The sequence below is a fragment of the Trachypithecus francoisi genome, unplaced genomic scaffold (assembly GCF_009764315.1).
Source record: "Trachypithecus francoisi isolate TF-2019V2 unplaced genomic scaffold, Tfra_2.0 Lachesis_group4, whole genome shotgun sequence".
NCBI classification, from domain to species: domain Eukaryota; kingdom Metazoa; phylum Chordata; class Mammalia; order Primates; family Cercopithecidae; genus Trachypithecus; species Trachypithecus francoisi.
In genome coordinates this window covers 51,161,600-51,185,686 of record NW_022681469.1, presented here as the reverse complement: position 1 = coordinate 51,185,686, position 24,087 = coordinate 51,161,600, and the positions used below count along the sequence as shown (strand labels likewise).

At 38.9% G+C, this 24,087-nt stretch overlaps 1 protein-coding gene across 27 annotated transcripts in view; it reads right to left on the bottom strand.

Annotated features, from left to right (window-relative positions):
• The window catches only part of NRCAM (neuronal cell adhesion molecule), a 335,017-nt gene that overhangs the window by 260,232 nt on the left and 50,698 nt on the right, over positions 1–24,087 (bottom strand). For 24 of the 27 annotated variants that reach the window (XM_033192793.1, XM_033192817.1, XM_033192788.1 and 21 more), the window contains exon 2: positions 6,177–6,334. The exons of the other annotated variants lie outside the window; for them this stretch is intronic. The gene's annotated coding sequence lies outside the window, so the exon portion shown is untranslated. The remainder of the gene's footprint in view (positions 1–6,176; positions 6,335–24,087) is intronic. 27 annotated transcript variants of the gene reach the window in all.

Genomic DNA, 24,087 nt, shown 5'->3' with positions numbered 1-24,087 from the left:
CTCTGAACATGGTCAAAAAATGTCCAATATCCTCAGGAAAGATTTCCACTTATTTGATGATTTAAGGTGTGTTATGCCTGAATTTTCTTATCCTAAACAATTCCAGTTTCTTTAACTTTTACTCAGAGAAGTTTCTCCTCATTTCTTTAATCACTTTGGTTTCCCTTTGGAATCCTGTCCAATTTCTCCACATACCTTATTAATGGGGACTAACAGTAAGGAATTATTTAAAATCGCAAGTGATGCATCTTTTATTAACCTCCATATTCTACTAAAGCAAATGTTGTAATAAAAATGACATTAAAGTGCAGTCTGTATTGTCCAGTTGGTCAGAACTGGTGCACTATTTATGGGTTACTTATAGATAATTACTGGTAATTATAATAATAGCTATGATGCAGTGAATGTTTCCTATGTTCCAGGTACCAAATACTCTGCTGTTAAATCCTGGCAAGAACTCTAAAAGGTAGGTATTTTTACCCTAATTTTTTATAGTAAGGGCCTGGGCTACATTGTCACAGATCTTGATTGTGACTCCAGGGCCAGTACCTTATCACAGTACTATGAAGACAGGTAATCCCATCCTGATACACACACACGCTACATTGCATGGCCCACGGACGGTGATTGCTGCAGTTCAGGTTTTCTGGAACCAGGCTCTGAGACGAAGATCTGCAGGCAGGAATTTTATTGGTGAGGGCTCCTGAGCACAACCCCAAGGGAAGTGTGCAAAGCAGGACAAGGGAGTTGGAGAAGTCGGGCCGTGGTGCTGTGGTGCTGTCACAATGAAAGCCTCAGCCAACCCATTGTCCTGAACTGAGTCAAGAGCCTTTGTGTCCCCAAATCGACCACTCATTGAATGCACATGGGCCTGGGGCAAATAGTATAATCTTGGGTGAGGCAGCTCTGATTAGCTGAAGGCAGAGGACAATCCCCAAAAGGAGGGACCCAAGTGAGCCATCAGCTGTCAACACTCCAAGAAGCTGGAGAAAGAGTGCTTCAGTCAGGAAAGGGCAGGGGATCTGAGTGGCACATCACAGGTCCACCACAGTGACTGCATGTTCTGATCCCCAACTCAGGATGTGGCCCTGTGAACCTGTTTATGTATTCTGAGTTACAGATTATATCATTTTAAGGCCAAATAAGTCAAAGAAATCAGACTGAGGGGAGAAAGGAACTTCAAATACTGCTTTGGTTTATGTGTAGGACAAGAGGAATATTTCTCTCTCCTCTTAGTCTCTCTCTTTGCCTCTTTTTGTCTTTCTTGGTCTCTGTCTCTGTCTTTCTCATTTACATTCTCTGTGATACACACATACTAATATGATGACACCAAATAAAACATGAAACCTCTGACAGCAAGGAGAGGAAACAGAAAAGGAGAGACAGTAATTTGAAATACTGGTAACAGTTATTATCCAAGTGGATATTGGGATTTTTGAATAGTTCTATCGATAATGTACATGTCCTCTAAATGAAGGACGTTTATGTTATGTTGGGTGAACAGAACCGTTAGTAGTTCTGCATCCTCAATCTTTTTGTTACCTCAATCTTTCCTCATAGCTCTTATATATTAAAAGATATAATTGCCTTAGGATGGTTCTTGCCTAAAACAAACAGCACAAATACTTATACTATTGATCGTGAAGAGGAAGTTGTTTTATTTTTCCATTTTAATATAATAAGAACAGTAAACATGTTTTTAAAGTTTAAGATCAAAATTATTTATTATTTATTGTTATCTACTTATCCATTATGGAGATGCTTTTAAAAAGCTAGAAAGTCAACAACTGGCAAGAATGGTTTTATTAGGGCATGAATTTGAAATAGATCCCCAAGGGAAAATGAATCCAGCTTATATTATGAGAAAATGTGAAGAGCCATTAATTCATATTATGCTGTTGTGCTATTTTATTAACTAAGGCAAAAACAAATTCTCTAGTCACCATTCTCATTTTCACATGAGTAGCAAGGTATTATTAGTTCAGTAGCTGGGGTTCAAAAGTTAATAATAAACCTGAATCAAGAATAATTTCAAAAGTACCCAGACAACAAAAGGCAGTGGAGAGTGAAAATTGAAATGTAGCAGGACATTATCTGCTTAGAAATCTGTTGTCATTGTCCTCCACCAAAACGGCCCACAAATTGCTGATGTAAAGTCTACGATCTCTATTATGGGATTGAATTTGTACCCAAAGTTAGTGGCTCAGCATTTCCTTTCCTCTTTCTTTTTAAAACCCCACATTATAAAAGGGCATACGGCAACACATTTTACTGTTAAATATGATCTGAGCCTGTTGGAATACTGCCCATTCAAAGTGTCACCCCAGCAACTCACCCATGCCTTCCACTTCCCAATAGGAGTTTTCCCATACAACCCTCCTCTAGCAGAATGCTGTGCTCTAACCACAGGGTATAAGGAAGGCAGTCTCCAGTGCTATTCCAAACTCTCAATACTTCTAAGTGGCAACTCCAAAACTAACATAAATTGCATGCATTGCTTTGTTTGCACAATGACACTTACAATACTCACTTTGGAATCCAAGCAGAAAGCAGTCACCTAATACCATTGAATTCTATCCTTCACCCACGGTAAGATAGTGCAGAAGAAGACCACCACCAAGTCAGATAACAGTGGTGAAAGCTGACCTCCCCTTTCTCAGCCATCATACCATCTTGTGTTCATAGTCTGCAATAGTTTCCATATCTATTAATCCCTGCTCATACTGTTGTTCTGCCCAATGTAGCCAAGCGATGCACAGGGCAAACATTTAGCAAATGCCAATGTCTCCCCACAGCACTCACCCCTTATCCTCAGCATGCTATTTCCACTGCCAGTTCCACAAACTGTCAAGGGTCTCATGTTTTGGAGACATCATATTAGTGTGTGTCTATCATGCAGCGAATATGAGTAAGACAGAAAAAGATTCACAGAGACAGAGAAAATAGAAAGGCAAAAAGAGAGACTGAAACAGGGAGAAATATTCTTTGTGTTCTGTGCATAAATAAGTGGAAACTTCTTTTGTTACTGGCAGCTTTTGGGATGAGTGAATCATGTTTTGTACACGCACCCTGATAATTTACAGCCCACTGGTTTCACAGCAAAGACTGACCATTCTGTGGACTTCAGAAAACAATTCATTGTCTTCAAGACCACCTACAACTTGCATGCATGTGCCGTCATTCTAAATTATACTAACGCAGCGTTTCCATGAATTCATCCTCTATACATAAAACTCACAGTAGATTGCAATGTAATTGACCAAATCAGAAATATCTTGTGCTTTCTGGATGACTGTAGTTAACCACGATTTATTGTATATTTCAAAATAGCTAGAAGAAAGATTTCTAATGTTCCCAACACAAAGAAATGATAAATGTTTGAGGTGATGGATATACCCAATTAATCTGATTTAATCATTACACAGTGTATGCATGTATCAAATATCACCTGTAAATATAACTAATTTGTATATGAAATATGTATAATCATTATGTATGAATTTAAAAATGAACAAAAAAGGTAATATCCTGTGCCTAAAAGTGTTGGTTTTAAAGTCACTGGTGTCTTTTTTAACTAGAATTTAAACACAGGTGGTTTGATTCTGTACTAATCTTTCATTTCACCGGTGAAACCAGTCTAGAGAAATAAAGGCTGCCAAAAACAAAATCCATGTTAAAAATTAAAAACTATAAAATTTAAAAATAATAAAGCCTTAATCAGAGCCTCGAGTGTTAAAAGAGAATCTGATTGTTGCATCTAGAGTGATTAACCAAAGCAACTGTCATTGGTGTGAACTGATTTACTTAATTCAATTCCCTATTTTAAGATATATAGATAACTTCACAGCTCGATAAAGATTTAGAATGAGAGAAAAAAATGATGAAGTGGAAAAGACAGAATGAGATTCAGGAGACCAGGGCTTTGGTTCCAGCTGTTAGTGTTAAGTAAGTTACTTAATTTTGCCTCAAATTATTTTTCTTGTGTATGAAAAAGTGACAGATTTGTGGATCTTAAAGTTCCTGGAAAGATGGTAGTGAACTACAGAGAGTAAAAATGGAGCATTCTGTAGCTTTCCAATGGGTATTAAGGAAAAAAATCAGTAAGCTAATTAAGACCACAGTAATCAAATAAAATTCACTCAAAATAGTACTATTATAAGTATTATTTGAATTTGAAATTTTTACCCCAGACATTCCCTCAAAGAAGGCTGTGAGAATGAATTTCAGCAGTCTAACTTGGGTGGACTTGCTCTCAAACAGTGCAGGCTCTGTTATAACAGGCCTCAACCATGTCCTGGGTGGATGCTGAGAAGACCCAAAGGGAGGGGCCCTAACACCATCCCACTGAAGAATGCAAGAAAGACCCTCTCAGTCTCCCATAAGCAATGCTGAAACACTGGGCAGAGCAATGAAAGTGAGAATTTGACAAGGACTCATGACTGATACTGAAAAAGAATGACATTTTAGAAAGTAAAGCTCCTTTCTTAAATAATTGCTGTAGCTATTGTGAATTAAAATGGAGAATAGCACTGGCTTGTTACTGTCCTTGACTTTAGGGTTTACACTGTTTGTTAAAGACTGCTTTGAATTTCATTTTATCAAACTGGAAAGGTCACCATATTTGTCTCTAGGAAAAAAATCATAATTTATTATGCCAAGGAAATAAGAAGAAAAACTATAGACACAAAAACAGCAGATAATGTCAGAATAAAATGAAAATAGAGAATATGGTAAGTGGTAAATAAATGAATAATATTGAAGGCTTAAATACAAAATCAAATGTATAATTAAAAAAATATTTTTAACCATTGCCTATAACTCCCAAGTGAACGTTTCTAGTTCTAAATCTTCCCCTTACCTCCACACTTAGCTGTCTGATGGATATTTCTATCTAGATGTCCCTTATATACTTCAAAGTCTTTCCCTTCCCAAGAATAAATCTGCTTCTCTCCTAAATTCCCCTTCTGGTATCATCATGTTCTCAGTCACCCACGTCAGAAATCCAAGAATCCCAAGTCCTGACATTTTCCTACTTCCCATGCCCAATCAACCACCAAATCCAGCTCTTTCAAATTCCCCTTTCTTTCTCTATTCAATGCTGCTTCTAGCCAAATTCTAGTTCTCCTAGCTGTCCCCCATATAATTACAAAAAGGATCTTTCCTTCCTTCAATATTGCTCTAGTTCATTCTCTATACTTCCTCCAGCATAATACACATAAAATGTCAATGACTTCCAGCTGATAACACCTCAGTGCTTCAGTGCTTCCTGCTTACCTTCCTTTCACACACATGCCATGACTTCTTACTTTCTCACATGGATTTCACACCCCTAACCCACTGGTCCTACCTGCAATACCCTTGTCCACCCCACTCTGCTCTTTACCTAATTCCTATTCCACTTTCAAGAGCCATTTTAGGGGACACCTCCTCTACGAAGCCTGCTTTTACACACAGCCCTCTGGCCCCAGACTGCATTAGCTGCCTTTTCCATTCCTTAATGCACCCTCAATATACTTTTATCATAGATAAGTTGGTCATATCTATTTATGTGCTGTCTCTTGCATTTGGCAGATATTCCTTGAAGAAAAGGACTTATCACCTTTGCTTCTTTAGAGCCTAGCAATATTTACTGAGCTGAACTGAAAATAAATGAAACTATGGGGAAAAAACATATTGGCGGGTATGAGAGTATTTCTGAGGATTATAAATGTTTAGGAAAAGTAGAAATTGTTTTTCTTACTTATGCAAATAATACCTCAAGGTTTACAAAGTGTTTGCATATGAGTTATATTGTTTGATCCTTAAAACAGCGAAAGAAGGTAGGGTAAGGCAGATATTGAGGCTGATAGAGACCCTAAATACATAAGAAATTTTTCCAAAAAGAGAAATATTATTGATTTTTTAAAAGGGGTGTGTGTGTGTGTGTATGTGTATGCTCAGATAGATCTTCATAAGATCAGAGTTCCAACTTCAAATAAATTCCTGTTCGGTCAAAATAGCCAATTGGCTTCCTCCATATTTACTAAAAAGTTTTCCCAAAAAGAAAAACTATGAATTGCTTATAAAAAATTTTCAATAACTGTTTCCCTCTTTTCACTACTTTCCAAGTAGATTTTGGAAGACAGACCAGTTTATTCAGTCTTCTAAAGATAAAGAGAGAACTAATTCACTCTCACCTTCAGAAGGTCCACTGGGCTAGATACCTCCCAAATGATTTTCTGATTTCTGAAGCTATCCTTTTCTCAGGAGAATGCCAACAGCTAAGACCAGCTTTGGCCGAAGTCTTCAGCAAACAGTGGATAAAGAATGCTGAGGGAGAATATCACAAAGATTCCTGAAAAGGAAAAAAAAAAATAACACAGGACAATGTAAATTGTTTCGGGTTAGCTAATTCTATTAAACTGAGATTTCATCCCACTATAGTACTAAAATTTGACAAGGGGGACTTACTACATATCAAATTCCATGATTAATTTTAACCAAGCATTATCGTACTTAATGACATCAATATCTAAGAAATTTTAAGCAACTTAATGGGAACAGGTAATGAAAAAAGGTAACATTATTCCAATTACATTGCAGTGTAGTACAGAAGGTCTGAATTACCCCTAAATAGCAGGAAGCAACGGTGCACCCAAATCAAAATGAAAAAAAGGCACTTGATCTTATTCTACTCTAATGCTTCATGGGAATACACTGTGCTTTACAGTCACATCAACAACAGGCCGTGGCGGGGAAGAATCTAATACAGACTGAAAAGAACGAACAATGAAGAACTAAGTATTTGATCAAGGTTGACAATGTCAGAGAGGAACTCAGCAATGCAATTATATTTTAGAGGTGGCTTTGAAGGCGGTAAGAAAAGAAGGCATCTGGAATAAAGGGGTTGCTGAACACACCATTATAAGGAACAAAAAGCATAAGGTTAAGGTGGAACAGAATAAAACCTTAATTAAACAGAAGCCAACTAACAGGTGTGCTTGAATATTATGTTTATTAAACTTCTCACTTTTATGAGAAAGGGTAAAACCACAAAAGGAATGCTTCAAAAAGCTTCTTTTAAACCAGAACTTACGGTCAGTCTGTAGTAAGAAGAGCAGAAACCATGAGTTCTAGACCTGCCTCCATCACTAACAGTATGACCTTGGGCTTGCTAAGTGCTTCTCAACCCTGCCTGTGCATTAGCACCACTGGGTGAGCTTTTAAAAAGTATCTATGGCTGGGCCACATCCAGACCAAATAAATCCCTGACCACTTAAATCAGAATTTCAGGTGGAATGGCACCCGTGTCATTATTTCGCAAAAGAAAGTCAGGGAAGATATTCTTTGATGACCCCTCTAGCTCTAACATTCTGTCTTTTCTACACTTTCGGCACCTGACAACTCATTTGTTTAAAATAGACACAATTTAAATTGATAGTATCCAAAACTTTAAAACCCTATAGCAGTTCCCATTTTCAGGAGGCGGGAACTCCGGGTCAAGAGGTACAGTGATTTACACAAGATCCAAGCAAAGCAGCAGCATGAGAATGGGGTCAGGTCTTCTAGGGAGGAGAAAGCCAGATGGACCATGAGCTGGGGCCAGACACAACTCTGTTTCAGGCTAGGCTGGGTATGATCCAAAGACATGAGCCACACTGACGACTAGGAAGTGATGAGGCTTGTGGCTTTCTGGGCAGGGATGCATAACCACAGGGTTCCTGCTTTGTAAGGAACAACAGGCCAGGTCCAGTGGCTCACGCCTGTAATCCCAGCAGTTTGGCAAGCCAAGGTGGGCAGATACCTGAGGTCAGGAATTCGAGACAAGCCTGGCCAACATGGTGAAACCCCGCCTCTACTAAAAAATACAAAAACACCTGTAATGCCAGCTACTCGGAGGCTAAGGCATGAGAATCACTTGAACCCAAGAGGCAGAGGATACAGTAAGCCAAGATGGCGCCACTGCACTCCAGCCTGGGTGACAGAGCAAGACTCTGTCTCAAAAAAAAAGGAACAATAGCAGGCTGGGCACAGCGGCTCACACCTGTAATCTCAGCACTTTAGGAGGCTAACTCCTGAGCCCAGGAGTTCGAGACTAGTCTGGGCAACATGAAGAAACTCTGTCTCTCTATAAAAAATACACACACACAAAAAAATCATCCGGGTGTGGTGGTGCACACCTGTGGTCCCAACTACTCTACAGGCTGAGGTGAGAGGATGATTTGAGCCAGTGAGGAGCAGGCTGCAGTGAGCCAAGGTCATGCCACTGCACTCCAGCCTGGGCAACAGAGGAAGATCCTGTCTCAAAAATAAAAACAAAAACAACAGAAAATAGTAATCTTAGTAGCTAAACTATTGAGCACCTTCTATGAGCTAGACACTGTGCCAAGATGTGCTTTCATCCTCACAAGAACTCTCTGACCCAGGTACTATTATCATCACCAATGTATCAGTGAGCAAACTGAAGCCAAGAGAGATGAGTCTTGTCTCAAAAATGATGGACCTCGAATTTTAGACTTTTAACAAAGCTACTCTCTCCCGACCATGCATTGCCTCAAAGAAATACAATTCCCTTGCAGGCTGGAGGCAAGGCTGCTCTGCCCTGATATCTACTTTGTCTTTTTTGTCTCAATGCATTCTCACACTGAAAAGTGGAAACAGAAGCCTCCTGGAGTCTCCATGGTGTGGTGCTTTCAGATTTTCTCAGGCTAAACAATTAAATTTCTGTTGTTTGAGAGAGAATTAACATTTTACAGAATAACTTTTATTCTTACACAGACACTTCCAAATTAGTACAGTTTGGATGCTGAGATTTAGTTACACTATCTTGGAGAAGTTCAGCTCAGGCAGCCATCAGAAGAGTCATCACTGAAAACTGCCCTAAATAACTCAGTCCATCATGACATCTGAGTTTGAATGCCTAACTGAAATCTCTGGAATATCATTCATAATTCATGTGTAAAAAAGTTTTCTAACACTCTTACATTCATCTTCAATCCTCTTAGAGAAGGATCCATGTCGCAGTTTGCTGTCCCATTTCATTTACATTAGGTAAATTATTTCTTTTATTTGTATAGCATTGTTATTTACTATAATAAAATCTAATTTACAAATATGTTGCATATGAAATATATTTTAAGAGGCTAATGCAAAAGCATTACTGTTTCTGACACCTTAGACGTATCCTAATTATACTGTGTCAGAATTATCTTCATAGCTCATTTTAATAATAATGTGAAAAGATAGTTTTCATTAGACACATCTGGGAAGAAATATAAGAGTGGTATTAAAAATAAAAACACAATTTTGGGAGACAGAAGGAGCCTGGAAGGTCACTAAATCCAACCATCTATCTGCCTATAGCCCATTCCATTTTAAGGAAATTATATGGAGCTGAATCTCTCTTCCTGTAGCTTTTACTTATTGCTCACAATTCTGGCCCTTGGAGCCACACCCAGGTTCATATTCTAATGTTAACTTCCCCAACCACAGCCCACTGTTCAGAAAAAAATAAGCTATTGCTTTGGTAGAGGTGCTGCTTGGATCAGAAGTGAGCACCTCAGAGGCTGGTGGATGACCCAGGAGGTAGCTTTGTGCAGAGATACGCTAGAACAAAGACAATAGTAAGACACGTTGATCACACCAGCTCTCTCTGGGATTTAGTTGGATGTTGGGAGTCAGAGGAGAACCTACTAAATATGCAGAGATAGCAGAAAGACCATATGTGAGACCATGTGAAAGAGGTCAGTCCCTTGAGGTCATCTCAAACCTAACTTTCTAGTTTACAGATCCAAACTGGGCAGCTGTGCAGTAAGTCCCTCCTCCTTAGGGTGTTCTGAGTCAGTTGCTGTTTTCTACGGCCCAGAGTGCCCAAATTCACGCAGACTAAGATTACAGCACTCCATTTACTGCCATTCTTACGGCTACATTTCAGACTGACAGTTAATTTTCCCCTAATCTTTTTGTAGGTCTTTTTGTTAGAAACGAGTGAAGGCTTTATTTTCACAACATCAATATTTCACCTTCTTAGATTGGGTCCATTATCCCAACCTGCTAAAAACTTTTGACTTCCCAATCCTGTCCTTACAAAATATTTGTTATGCCATCATCTATGAATTAGACAAGAACACCATCTAGCATAACATTCATGCTACTAATAAAAAATTTAAAAGCCAACAACAATATCAAATTGGACACAATTTTAGAGAGCAAATAGTATAAAAATGTGAAAATCAAATTGTTAGTAAATAAATTTATTTTAGTGTATGTCATTACTTAAAATTAATAATTACCAATACTCTAAGTTGATTGCCAATTATCCTGAAAAATATAATAAGCTACATAAATGGATATGACCAAGCACTTCATCTGCTGGATAAAGGTGTTAACATTTACTCGTTAGAGATTGCAAAATCCAGAAGAATGAGGTTTCGGCATCATTAGAGAAAATGAGGCCATAGTTGAGATAACTGGCAATATGAACTTTGTAGCTGGAATAATTACCTGTGCAGTCGACCAAGAATTTATGTTTGAGAAACGTATTGCAAAAACAGAGCCAAGTTAGCTTCAGCCTTCCCTGAGGCAATCATGGAAATTAGCAGAATCTGTCATTTTAGGTCATCGGTATCCCCTTGCTAAAGTGAAACTGTTCTCTGAAGAAGATCTCAACTGCTTTGTCTAATTTAGTTCTCAGTCAGCCTCATGGGATCTCTCCTTACGGTAAAAAGACTCACACCGAAGGGCTTTTTAAGTTCTCCTGGCTGCTTTTCTTAGTTTTTCTGTGTCCACCATTACAGTCAGGTGCCACTTCTCAGGTGGTCAGTATGCCTGCCCAGAGCAATTAAACCCAGCCTCACTCCACTAATTGGATATGCCTGGTCCTCTCCAGGCTGACTCTGGGTAAAGTAAAACTGAAGTGCCTCAGAGAGAGGGCCTGATGCACCAGCCTATTAAAAAAGCACATGAGTGAATGTGTGAATTTCATGCCATCTCTGATGACCATTCAGAGGGCTTTCTGGCTTGCTTCCTTCTTCTCGGCTGTGCTGAATGGGTAAACTTTTCCTTCAACAACTGGTGTTGTAGACCCACTAGGTGCCACAAGAAATGCAAAGACTCTAAGACTTGGCAGCTACTGCTCAAGAACAGAGATAGGAGATAATACCATTTTATGTTCAATGGCATTTTGAGGTCATTTTTCAGAGGGGTAATCTCATTTAACACTGAAAAAGTGTTTTTCTAGCATTTTACAGATTTAAAAAATAAGTTTCAGTAAGGAACTTCTCAGTGGCTTATCGTAGCTAGTAAGTGGCTAAGCCAAGACTCCAGGTATTTTGTAATTCTTAGTCCACATCCACTGACCCATAGGTTCATCCATTAGTTATGCAGGCAAAATGACCACATAGCAATATGTTGAGTGTTTACTCCATCCTGAGTACTGTTATAACTGGTTGGCATATATTTGATCCTCATGACAACTTAATGAAGTAGGCAATTTTAATATCCCTATCTAATAGATGAGAAAACTGAGGCACAGAAAGAGGACTAATGGCCCAAGGTTGTACAGCTAGTTGGGGGCAGAAAGTGATAAACACAATGAGAGCCATGCCACCCGGAAGAAATGTGAAGGAAGTTGTTGGATTTGTTGCTAGGAAGAATGCTAAGCAAGTTTTGGAACGTTTTCTGGCATTTCCAGAACAGTGAGACTTTTCTTCTCTTGGAAATCTTGTGAGAAGACATTGGCATCAGAGATGAGAAAAAGATGGCAATTCCAAGAAAAGAAAGAAATGTGATTTTTTCCCCGTCCCCTCTGCTATGATTATGGATGTGTGAGGGACTGAGCAGCACAGAGAGCTAGTGGCATATGAATACCATCTGCTGCTTTAATACTTGATATGTATATTTTCTGTTACTTCAGATTCTTTGGACAGATCACACTGGTTGAGTAAAGCAGAGGGAAGAGACTGTTGGCATTCATGACCTTACATTTGTGGTTTGTGATCTGACAGTGGATACCCAGGAAGCTTATGAAGTATAGTGATTTAGCAATACGCTGGGATACCAGTTTGTGTCGTACAAACTCACTGGCTACTGGGCATTCACACCCCAGTGCAGCTTCTTTGCTCTGAACATGTTTTCAGGTATGAAAAAGGAAGGAGCCAGGAAGAAAGGAAGTGCTCCAGCATTCAGTAATTTTCGTGGCCCATACTTGGGACTCAGGGGCTTTCAAACACCTCTTTGAATCCTCACAATAATCCCATAAGGGTGGACATTATTGCAACAATTTCATACATGGGCATATTAAGGCACAGAGAAGTATAGTGACAGACTCCAAAGTCAGAGAGCTTGTCCATGTCAGAGATGGCATTTGAATCCAGGTCTTTCTGACCCTGCTGTGGCATGGCCTCTTCCATTTCTGCTCAAAGAATTAAGTAAATACACAAACAAAAATTTTGCAAAGAGGAGGGAAAGCCACTAGATGACACTACATTTTAGTTAAAGTTAGAAAAGCAGTATCTTTAGATGTGTTTGATATGTGGAAAAAACACAGGACACTTAGTGGAAATTAGTTCCAGGAAAAAGCCAGAAGCCTCTACAAACCTTTTCATATTTTTAAACTAAGAGGTACCTTAGGTTGGGTGTGGTGGCTCACGACTGTAATCCCAGCACTCTGGAAGGCTGAGGTGGGAGGACTGCTTGGGCCCAGAAGTTCAAGACCAGCCTGGGCAACATAGTGAGAACTTGTCTCTACAATTTTCTTTTTTTTTAAATTTAAAAGGAGATACTTTAAAGTCTAAGAAACCAGTCCCCAAGGGACTGCTGTGTTCCCAGGAATTCAGAAGTGGAAGGAGAAATGCATCAAAGATAGGACTGTTCCTGCCCTAGCACAGGAGTAAAGATATGACCATGGTAAATACTGTGAAGGACAAATAAAGGGCTTAGGGGGTCCAAAGGAGGCAAAAGTACTTCTGGTTGGAATCAGGCAGTAAATAATGACAACCTCATTGAGACACTGGCAGGAAAGAAAGGGGAGAAATAGAATGATAAGTCTAAGGAAAAGCAGGATGAGAAGTGATTTTAGGCCAGAGGAGATTTGAACACATCTGTAGGCTGAGATGTAATAAGAACAGACAAAGAGAGCAAGTGAAGCTGCAAGTTGGCAAGAGTAAGCAGAGCCAGGCCTCATGTAAAGGATGGGAATAGGACATACAGGGATTAGGGAGTTTCTACTATACTTCATCCACATGTTGTACACATCATAAATATTTAATCTACTTCAACATGGTAAGGGATAGAGACTCATTTCATGTCTCCTTCCATATTGGAGAGAATACTCCTCGGATTGAAGCTTTTCTGAAATGGCCAAGAACTATTACAACAGCCCATATGCAGCAACCTGCTTATTTGCATATTGCCCAGTCTTCTTACTGGAAAACAGTTGGAGTCAGTCAAAATGAAATGAAATGCCAGCACACTTCAACAGTAATACAAATGCCATGCATCCTCGAACTTGAGTTTAATAGAATAAACAAAACAATTTGCTTTGATGATTCTGAAAAGCAACTGAACTTGTTCCAACTTGAGCAGGGGTTTGTTTATTTTGCTTAGCTCCAGTCATTTACTGAAATCACTCAAGAAACATTTAGTGAGAGTCTACTGGGTAATGCATACTAGTACGAAGCTAGAATGCTAATGATTTTTATATTCTTCCTTCATTTCTACTGCATTATTTTAGATAGGGTTTCATTTTTAGGTGGCGGAATGTCTGCAGCTAATGTTTAATAATATTTATTCTTTCTGATCAAAAAATTGTTTTTGTTTTCCAAAATATAAAAAGTACAGAAATTTTTTTAAAAGAAATTTAAACATTTTCTTCCATGTTCATGTTAATGTTTTGGTGTATGTTTCCCAAGTCTTTTATTTTTCTTGTGTCTGTATTCACTTTTTTCAGAATAGAAGTGGTATCATTCAGCACACACTGGTTTATCAACCTGCTATTCTCACTTAACCATACACTGTGAACATTTCCCCAACTCATTAAACATTCTATAAAATCATTTTTACTGTCTGAATATTCTACCATGTAAAGAAGCCATATCTATGTAATCACTGCCCTAATATTGGATATTAATGTTATTCCAATTGGCTGACTTTTAAAGGTGCGCTATTTTACTAGCACTGGCTGAAAAACCACCAGTGAGGTTGTTATACAGAATCTGATATATGGAGCATCATTCAACTGTGAAGTTCCTTTTCTCTCATCTAAGATTGTGATCAACTGAACCAAGAGTATTTCAGGCCAAGTACCTGCTCAGAGCAGAGCCAGCCGAAATGCCCACTTATTTCTCACCTTCTCCCATCACAGCCCTGCCCTCACCATTTGCTGTGGATCTGTAGTGTGACAGTGAGTAGTCTGCCTGACTGGAAGGGAAGAACAGTTATAAGTTATGTGCTTAACCAGCTCATGATTTTGAGGTTCTATTGCAGTAGTTCTCAGCTCTGTTGGGCTTAGGAATCACCTGAGCTGGTTTTAAAACCACAGGTGATATGTTTACTATCTTGATTATGCTGATTGTTTCACAGGTATATGTTAAAATTTATCAAATTGTCCATTTTAAATATATGCAGTTTGTTGCATTTAATTATATCTCAATAAAGCTGTTAAAAAAGCAAAACTCCAGATGGCCAAAGCCCACAATTGAGATTCCGATTTAACTGGTCTTGGATAGGACTCTCCAGGTGGTTGTAATGTAAAGCCAAAAACTATTAATCTAATATATAATGAATCTTTCCAAATTTAAATTGATGTGATTGACATAAAATTGATAAGGGAATATTTTTAAAGAAGTGATTTTATCATTTTCAAATACAAACAATAACAGATTTCTTTAAAAAAAAAAAAAACTGCCACCCAGCAAAGAAATTTAGAGACTTCCTTTAATGATTCATAATAATTCATAAATCCAACCTTTAATAGTCTAATGTGTACTAGGTACTATGCTAGGTACCACATAGATAATATGCATGTATGGAACTGACACTTTTTAAGAGCCCAATATTCTCTTAAATGAATTTAAACTAGATTAAATTCACAAACTAGTTAAATATCGATTTGTCTAGGAAAAACTACACGGAGAAAATGTAAAAATGAACCTGTTGTGGCCCTATTTGGCAATCATGGATTCTCTATGAGGGCTATTCAAATCCAGGAGGTTTTGCTCTATTTGCCAAGCTGCTGAGCTGGGCACAGGCTTTTTAGCAAGAATGTGAGAAAAGCTGTCCCGGAAAATTGGAAGCTTCCTGCCAGAGGGCACCATCCTCCGCTCCTGACATATGAGGTTCTATGCCAGTGTCTTCACATACAGATATCAAGACAGCTTCATATCCACAATAAAATATCCAAGGCCTCTTATTAGGGAAAATTGATATTTAATACTAGCTCACATATGTGTTTACTCTGTTACTAAAAAGAAACCTTGAACATAATTAGTGTTGGCTTTGAATGCAGTTTGGAACTGCACCCAGCTGGAAAGGGGCCATGGAGCATTGGGTTTCATTCCTCACCAAGCTGAGCACTCCCTGAAAGGGATTAGAAGAGAAAGAAATGGAGCCAACCCTCATTCAGAAAGAAATGCCCTCCTTGGGTTCACTGGGATAACTGTGGAGGCGGGGCAGGTAGGAGAAGAACTGGGACTGTCACCCTCCTCAATTCCTTGTCTCCTCCTACCTCCATAAGGCACTGCAAAATGAAATTAGGTGAATGGAGCACTTGGGCTGGAGAACGAGGGGTGTGACATATTCAGGGAGCTGCTTGTGTGAGGGAAGGCGCAAAACACCTGCCTAGAAAGAGAAGGTGGCTGTGGAGTCTCACAAGGCCCCAGTGGAGTGAGATTCGCTTTGTTCAGAGGATGGAGGCCAGGCAGGAATTTCAGGTTAGGATCAATTCGTGCAGAGTATTAAGAGAAATGTAAATTGCAAAAAGGTAGGATTTCCAGACTGCTGATCACTATCACTGCTTCAGCTAAAACAAAACAACACTGAAGGTTTTTTTCTAAATAGAAATGGATGACATATTTTACATCCTGCATAGGAAGGAAGGCAAAGCCATCTGGTAACTTTCACTAACCAGCTCAATGCATTGCACCTCCCCCTCCTACCAACAGTCTGTGACAGCCACACATACAAAAATCTGAAGCTTCTGACACTTTCTTCCCAAACTTCCCTATCTGTTCTGACATCTCCTGTTGACCTCTCTCCAGAGCCTCTTTAGATCTCTCCCTGGGTCACGCTTCAATTCCATTTTCACCCCAGTGCCATCTCGCGCATCACCCCAGTCTCCAGGCACTAGGCCTGAGGACAGGTCACTCCTCCTTCATTCCGATGCCCAGCTCAGGGGTCCAAGACCCCATTTTGGAGGAGGAGGAGCATGATGGCTTCCCCCATGTTCTAATGGTTTCAACAGCATCTTATATGTAACCTGTAATAGACCCTTATTTTAGTAGTGAAAAATTAAAATTTAGCAAAATTTCCCCTGGCAAAAAAATCTCACACCCATAGAAGCTGTGAACACAAGGTTATGTTTACCTTGTTAGATAAAATAATATGCATAGACTTTTGGAGGACACCTAGATTCAACACTATCTATATCATAATTTGCAGTTCTCACTACTAACTTATAAATAAAAATTATGTTTTGCATATTATATCTTTCATATTAAAAAGTTGTATTTGAATGATTGATTTCCCACTAAATCAAGCCAAATATATGTCTCACCTTTGACTTATTCCTGCCACCGCCCTGGCTTTGTTTTTAGATCATTACAAAAAGAAGAACCCTGAGCCATTACAAACTACAGGCATACCCAGCAAATAGTTCCTGACTCAAGAGACTCCCAAATCCATATTCTTTTTTTTTTCTTTTTTTTTTTTTATTATACTTTAAGTTCTAGGGTACATGTGCATAACGTGCAGGTTTGTTACATATGTATACTTGTGCCATGTTGGTGTGCTGCACCCATCAACTCGTCAGCACCCATCAATTCGTCATTTATATCAGGTATAACTCCCAATGCAATCCCTCCCCCCCCCCCCATGATAGGCCCCGATGTGTGATGTTCCCCTTCCCGAGTCCAAGTGATCTCATTGTTCAATTCCCACCTATGAGTGAGAACATGCGGTGTTTGGTTTTCTGTTCTTGGGATAGTTTGCTAAGAATGATGGTTTACAGCTGCATCCATGTCCCTACAAAGGACACAAACTCGTCCTTTTTTATGGCTGCATAGTATTCCATGGTGTATATGTGCCACATTTTCTTAATCCAGTCTGTCACTGATGGACACTTGGGTTGATTCCAAGTCTTTGCTATTGTGAATAGTGCTGCAATAAACATACGTGTGCATGTGTCTTTATAGCAGCATGATTTATAATCCTTTGGGTATATACCCAGTAGTGGGATGGCTGGGTCATATGGTACTTCTAGTTCTAGATCCTTGAGGAATCACCATACTGTTTTCCATAATGGTTGAACTAGTTGACAATTCCACCAACAGTGTAAAAGTGTTCCTATTTCTCCACATCCTCTCCAGCACCTGTTGTTTCCTGACTTTTTAATGATTGCCATTCTAACTGGTGTGAGATGGTATCTCATTGTGGTTTTGATTTGCATTTCTCTGATGGCCAGTGATGATGAGCATTTTTTCATGTGTCTGTTGGCTGTATGCATGTCTCCTTTTGAGAAATATCTGTTCATATCCTTTGCCCACTTTTTGATGGGGTTGTTTGTTTTTTCCTTGTAAATTTGTTTGAGTTCTTTGTAGATTCTGGATATTAGCCCTTTGTCAGATGAGTAGATTGTAAAAATTTTCCCCCATTCTGTAGGTTGCCTGTTCATTCTAATGGTAGTTTCTTTTGCTGTGCAGAAGCTCTTTAGTTTAATTAGATCCCATGTGTCAATTTTTGCTTTTGCTGCCATTGCTTTTGGTGTTTTAGACATGAAGTCCTTGCCCATGCCTATGTCCTGAATGGTACCACCTAGGTTTTCTTCTAGGGTTTTTATGGTATTAGGTCTAACGTTTAAGTCTCTAATCCATCTTGAATTAATTTTTGTATAAGGAGTAAGGAAAGGATCCAGTTTCAGCTTTCTACTTATGGCTAGCCAATTTTCCCAGCACCATTTATTAAATAGGGAATCCTTTCCCCATTTCTTGTTTTTCTCAGGTTTGTCAAAGATCAGATGGCTGTAGATGTGTGGTATTATCTCTGAGGACTCTGTTCTGTTCCATTGTTCTATATCTCTGTTTTGGTACCAGTACCATGCTGTTTTGGTTACTGTAGCCTTGTAGTACAGTTTGAAGTCAGGTAGCGTGATGCCTCCAGCTTTGTTCTTTTGACTTAGGATTGTCTTGGCAATGCGGGCTCTTTTTTGGTTCCATATGAACTTTAAAGCAGTGCTTTCCAATTCTGTGAAGAAACTCATTGGTAGCTTGATGGGGATGGCATTGAATCTATAAATAACCTTGGGCAGTATGGCCATTTTCACAATATTGATTCTTCCTATCCATGTGCATGGTATGTTCTTCCATTTGTTAGTGTCCTCTTTTATTTCACTGAGCAGTGGTTTGTAGTTCTTCTTGAAGAGGTCCTTTACATCCCTTGTAAGTTGGATTCCTAGGTATTTTTCTGTTTGAAGCAATTGTGAATGGAAGTTCATTCTGATTTGGCTCTCTGTTTGTCTGTTACTGGTGTATAAGAATGCTTGTGATTTTTGCACATTAATTTTGTATCCTGAGACTTTGCTGAAGTTTCTTATCAGCTTAAGGAGATTTTGGGCTGAGACGATGGGGTTTTCTAAATATACAATCATGTCATCTGCAAACAGGGACAATTTGACTTCTTCTTTTCCTAACTGGATACCCTTTATTTCTTTCTCTTGCCTGATTGCCCTAGCCAGAACTTCCAACACTATGTTGAATAGGAGCGGTGAGAGAGGGCATCCCTGTCTTGTGCCAGTTTTCAAAGGGAATTTTTCCAGTTTTTGCCCATTCAGTATGATATTGGCTGCGGGTTTGTCATAAATAGCTCTTATTATTTTGAGGTACGTTCCATCAATACCGAATTCATTGAGCGTTTTTAACATGAAGGCTGTTGAATTTTGTCAAAAGCCTTTTCTGCATCTATTGAGATAATCATGTGGTTCTTGTCTTTGGTTCTGTTTATATGCTGGCCAAATCCATATTCTTAAGTTGTATTTTAGTACAACTGCTGCAACTGTGCGGACCTTGAATTCTCAAGTTAAAAAACTTCATTAAAGTACAGATAGAAAAATATAAGCCCATATTAAATAGCCCTGATTAAATTTGGGTCTGTTTCCTTATAATTCTAGTCACTATGACTGTATTTCACCCAATTTCTTATTAAGAAAATCTTGTTATAGTGGTTGCAGTATGAATTGATACTCATCCCACAAAACTTTAAAACATTACAAACCATTTCATAGAAAGAGTAGGGGATAGGCCGGGCGCGGTGGCTCAAGCCTGTAATCCCAGCACTTTGGGAGGCCGAGACGGGCGGATCACGAGGTCAGGAGATCGAGACCATCCTGGCTAACACGGTGAAACCCCGTCTCTACTAAAAAATACAAAAAAAAAAAAAAAAAAAACTAGCCAGGCGAGGTGGCGGGCGCCTGTAGTCCCAGCTACTTGGGAGGCTGAGGCAGGAGAATGGCGTGAACCCGGGAGGCGGAGCTTGCAGTGAGCTGAGATCCGGCCACTGCACTCCAGCCTGGGCGACAGAGCGAGACTCCGTCTCAAAAAAAAAAAAAAAAAAAAAAGAAAGAGTAGGGGACAATTTTCTTGGAGAAAAGATGAAGGTGAAATGTGAGAGTGCTATTTAAATTTGATGGGTTTCTGGGAGTACTGTGGCTGGCAGTCCTCGATGTACATGAAACTTCCTGGGGCACTTTCAAAAACAGTTCTGATGCTTGGGCCCCAATCCCAGGGATTTAATTGGTCTGAGGTAGGGACTGGGCCTTGATCAATTTTTAAAGCTCAATCTAATATGTGTTAGAGGTAAACCTTCCCTGAAGGTAGATTTTACTTCAATATACAGTACTAAGAACTTTCTAAGTAGAAAAACTGTCCAAGGACAAAACAGGTCACCTTGTGAAAGCCAAGTCCTTTGTCACAACAAGTGTGGAAGGGCGGCCTGTATGAGTGAGCCCCTATCAGGGATAGTGGAGGAAGTGGTCCAGCATTGGGTGGTTCAGACCCTTGAAACTGATTTTTTTCTATACTAGTTCTACCTTGGGTCAGTATTTAAGGTAAAGCAAGCAAACAAAAATGCTTTGTTTGCTATGTCATCATTGAAACGAAATAGTTTATATAACATCTTTCATATCATCCCGATAAAACTTGTTAATTTGCACATAAAATCAGGTAAGTACAAAATTTTGTTCCATTTTCAGTTTTATTCTGTTTAAAGAACTTCCCTTCTACAATGAATTGATTATATTCTAATTGCTGATACTTTTTCCAACTTTCCACTACTTCAGCCTATGAAAGGCCTTTTTTAATCAGTTGGCATTTATTTTTTCTTCAATTCATAAAAATAATTCCTCATCCCAAATGTTCTGTGAAATGTTATTAATATACAACTACCTATGGATTTCTCTCCAATTATCTTTTTTTTTTCTTAAGCACTAACATGAAAATGTCCTCTAACCTTTTCTGGGAGATAAATTTTGGCTCTTAAAGGGTGATACCCTTAAGGTTTTTTCCCTCAAATTTAAATGCATGAATACTTGCAGAAGTTAACAGAATAAAAAGGAAAAGGTCTCTGAATGTCTCTATCATTAGGTCAGGATTTTTAAAGTTTTGCTTTTTGTTGTTTCTTTATAACCGGGTTGATGTTAATACTATATGCTATTTTACAACTTACTTTTTAAATGTTACAACATGTGTCGAGATTGTTCCATATCAGTACACATGGGCCGAGACCTTTTTTTTTTATTTTATTTTTATTTTTTTGAGACGGAGTCTTATTCTGTCGTCCAGGCTGGAGTGCAATGGAGCGACCTCAGCTCACTGCAACCTCTGCCTCCCAGGTTCAAGCAATTCTGCCTCAGCCTCTTGAGTAGCTGCGATTACAGGCGTGTGCCACCATGCCTGGCTAATTTTTTTGTATTTTTAGTAGGGACAGGATTTCACCATGTTGATCAGGCTAGTCTCGAACTCCTGACCTCATGATCTGCCCACCTCAGCCTCCCAAAGTGCTGGGATTACAGGCGTGAGCCACCGCAACCGGCCAGGCCTAGATCTTTTAACAGCCACACAGTATGGATGTACTTTAGCTTTGTAACCATTCCACTGTTGACAGTCCACTGTTGATAGGTACTTAAGTTAACCCATTTTTTTTAAGGAAACAAAACTACAGTAAACAATTTTGTAAATATGTTTATGTATACACAGATCCCCCAAAATGGAATTTTTGGTTCAGTGATTATTTACATTTTAAATTTTGATAAAAAGTATCAAATTGACTTCCAAAAAGGCTATTATGACTTACACATTCATAAATGTATAAGAAAACTGTTTTCCATCCTTTTGCCAACACTATATACCACCAATTTTCATTATTCCAATCTCAAAGGCAAAACAAAAAATTTGAGTCTTGCCAAAGTTTAGAGTATAAGCCAAAGCATGAGCAACTTTCTAGAATGTTCTTAAATTTTACAAAAAAAAAAAAAAGATGAAGCTAAATTATCAGAGCAGATGTTTGAAATCTACACCCAAACCTGGCATTTTGCTCAGATCCTAAGATTGTGTGAGACCTTTGCAGTAACTCCTTCCTCTTTCCCCCTCATAATCACTTACGTTTTATTGTATTTTTGTTTTAATTGTATATATTTATAATGTACAACATTATGTTTTGAAATATATATGCATTGTGGCATGGCTAAATCAGGCTAATAAACATACGTATTACTTCACATGTTTATCATTTTTATGGTAAGAACACTTAAAACCCACTCTTAGCACTTTTCAAGAACACAATGTTATTAATAACTATAGTCATCATGTTTTATAATAGATCTCTTGAATTTATTCCTCCTAACTTGTTTTGTATCCTTTGTTTTTCGGGACATCTCCCGAACCTCCCTCCCTTCCCACCACCCCAGCCCCTGGTAACCACTTTCTACTTCTATGAAATCAGTTTTTTAAAGATTCTACATGAAAGTAAGATCATGTGGTATTTGTCTTTTTGTGCCTGGCTTATTTTACTAAACTTAATGTCCTCCAGGTTCATCCATGTTGTCATGAATGACAAGATCTTATTCTTTTTATGGCTGTATAGTATTCCATTGTATATACAGACTGCATTTTCTTTATCCATTCATCTGTAGATGAACTCTTCAGTTGATATATGTCTTGGCTATTGTGAATAGCGCTGCTATGAACACAGGAGTTCAGATATCTGAATATACTGATTTCATTTCTTTTGGATGTATGCCCAGTTGGATTGTTGGATCATATGGTAGTTCTATTTTTAATTTTCTGAGGAGCCACAATACTACTTTCCATAATTGCTGTACTACTTTACATTCTCACCAACAGTGTACAAGTGTTCTCTTTTCTCCACATCCTTGCCAATACTTCATACCTTTCATCTTTTTGATAATAATCATTCTAACAGGTATGAGGTGATATCTCACTGTGGTTTTAATTTACATTTCCCTGATGATTAGTATGTTGAATTTCATATATCTGTTGCCCACTTGTATATCTTCTTCTGAAAAATGTCTATTCAGGTGCTTTGCTCATTTTTTTACTTGGGCTGTTTTCTCGTTATTGAGTTGTCTCAGTTTCTTATATATTTTGGATATTAACCACTTATCAAATGTATGGTTTGCCAATATTTTCTCCCATTCCAAATAATCCTTTCCTCTCGAAATCCTTACCACTATAGCCTTTGAAAGACAACTCAAAACTCACCTCCTCCAGGAAGCCCTCCTTGATTAATTACCTTGATCTCACACATTTTTATTCTTCCTTTACTCTGATCCTTCAACACTTATGTATTTAGTCTAAATTGGCTTTTACATTTCCCTTTGTGTCTCCCAATAATTCCAGAAAGACAGGAATATAGGGGGCAATTAACCAACAGATATCAATAAATATTTATTAAACATTATATTTAGTTATCCAGCCAACAGAAATTCATTTGGTGCTGTATTGAGTCCAGAGTTTTTCTGCTTTCCCAGGTTTGCCTGCCCCTCTCCACACTGTTCCTCTAGCTGCTTGCTCAGTGTAAAGTCCCTGCCACAGCCACCATCTTTTCTCCCAACACCATCAGCTGTCTCAGCCTCTCTGTAGCTGATGGCTCTGATTCAGCCTCTGTCATGTCCACACTGCAGCAGGAGCAATAGCCCTGCACCCTCATCCTGTGTAGCTGCTATTATAGAGATTCTGGGTTCCTGAACCACTTCTACATTCCAACAAAGTGCCCTGGTGTGGGGTATAGGATCGGGCTTCCCCAGAGGCTGACCAGAGGGTCATGGTGACATAATCTAAAGACAGGAACTTAAAACTTAATGGGATAACCTTGACCAATAAGAGACAGGAGATAAGGAGCTAAAAGATCGATTCCTTGCCATTCCTTCTTGTGACAGACTGTTGCAAGGGTACAGTGATCCCAAAGACCTGTCTGCAAGACAGTGTGTCACAGAGCAACCAGCTGTGTTTCCTTGAGAAGCTTTGGACAGCTTGGCAAAGCACTGTTACGTATTGTATTTGTCTGGCTTTCCCTGTTCCCTCACTATTTTTGTCCCGGAATTCCATCTCCTCATAAAGCCTTCTCAAGTGAGCTCAGATTCTGTTTTCTAGGGAACCGAGGCTAAGACAGTCATCTACATAAACTCTCCACTCTACATTAGACTAGCCCTGAGAAAGGGTACAAAAGAGGTATCAAAGAGACAAATCCTGTCCACGACAACCTCACAATCTAACTGTGGACGCTAGACTCTACCCATGTAACAATAAGTGAAAAAGACAAAGGAATGAATGAATGTAATCAGAGGGCAAATTGTGCAGTGGTTTAGAAAATGGAAATCATTTG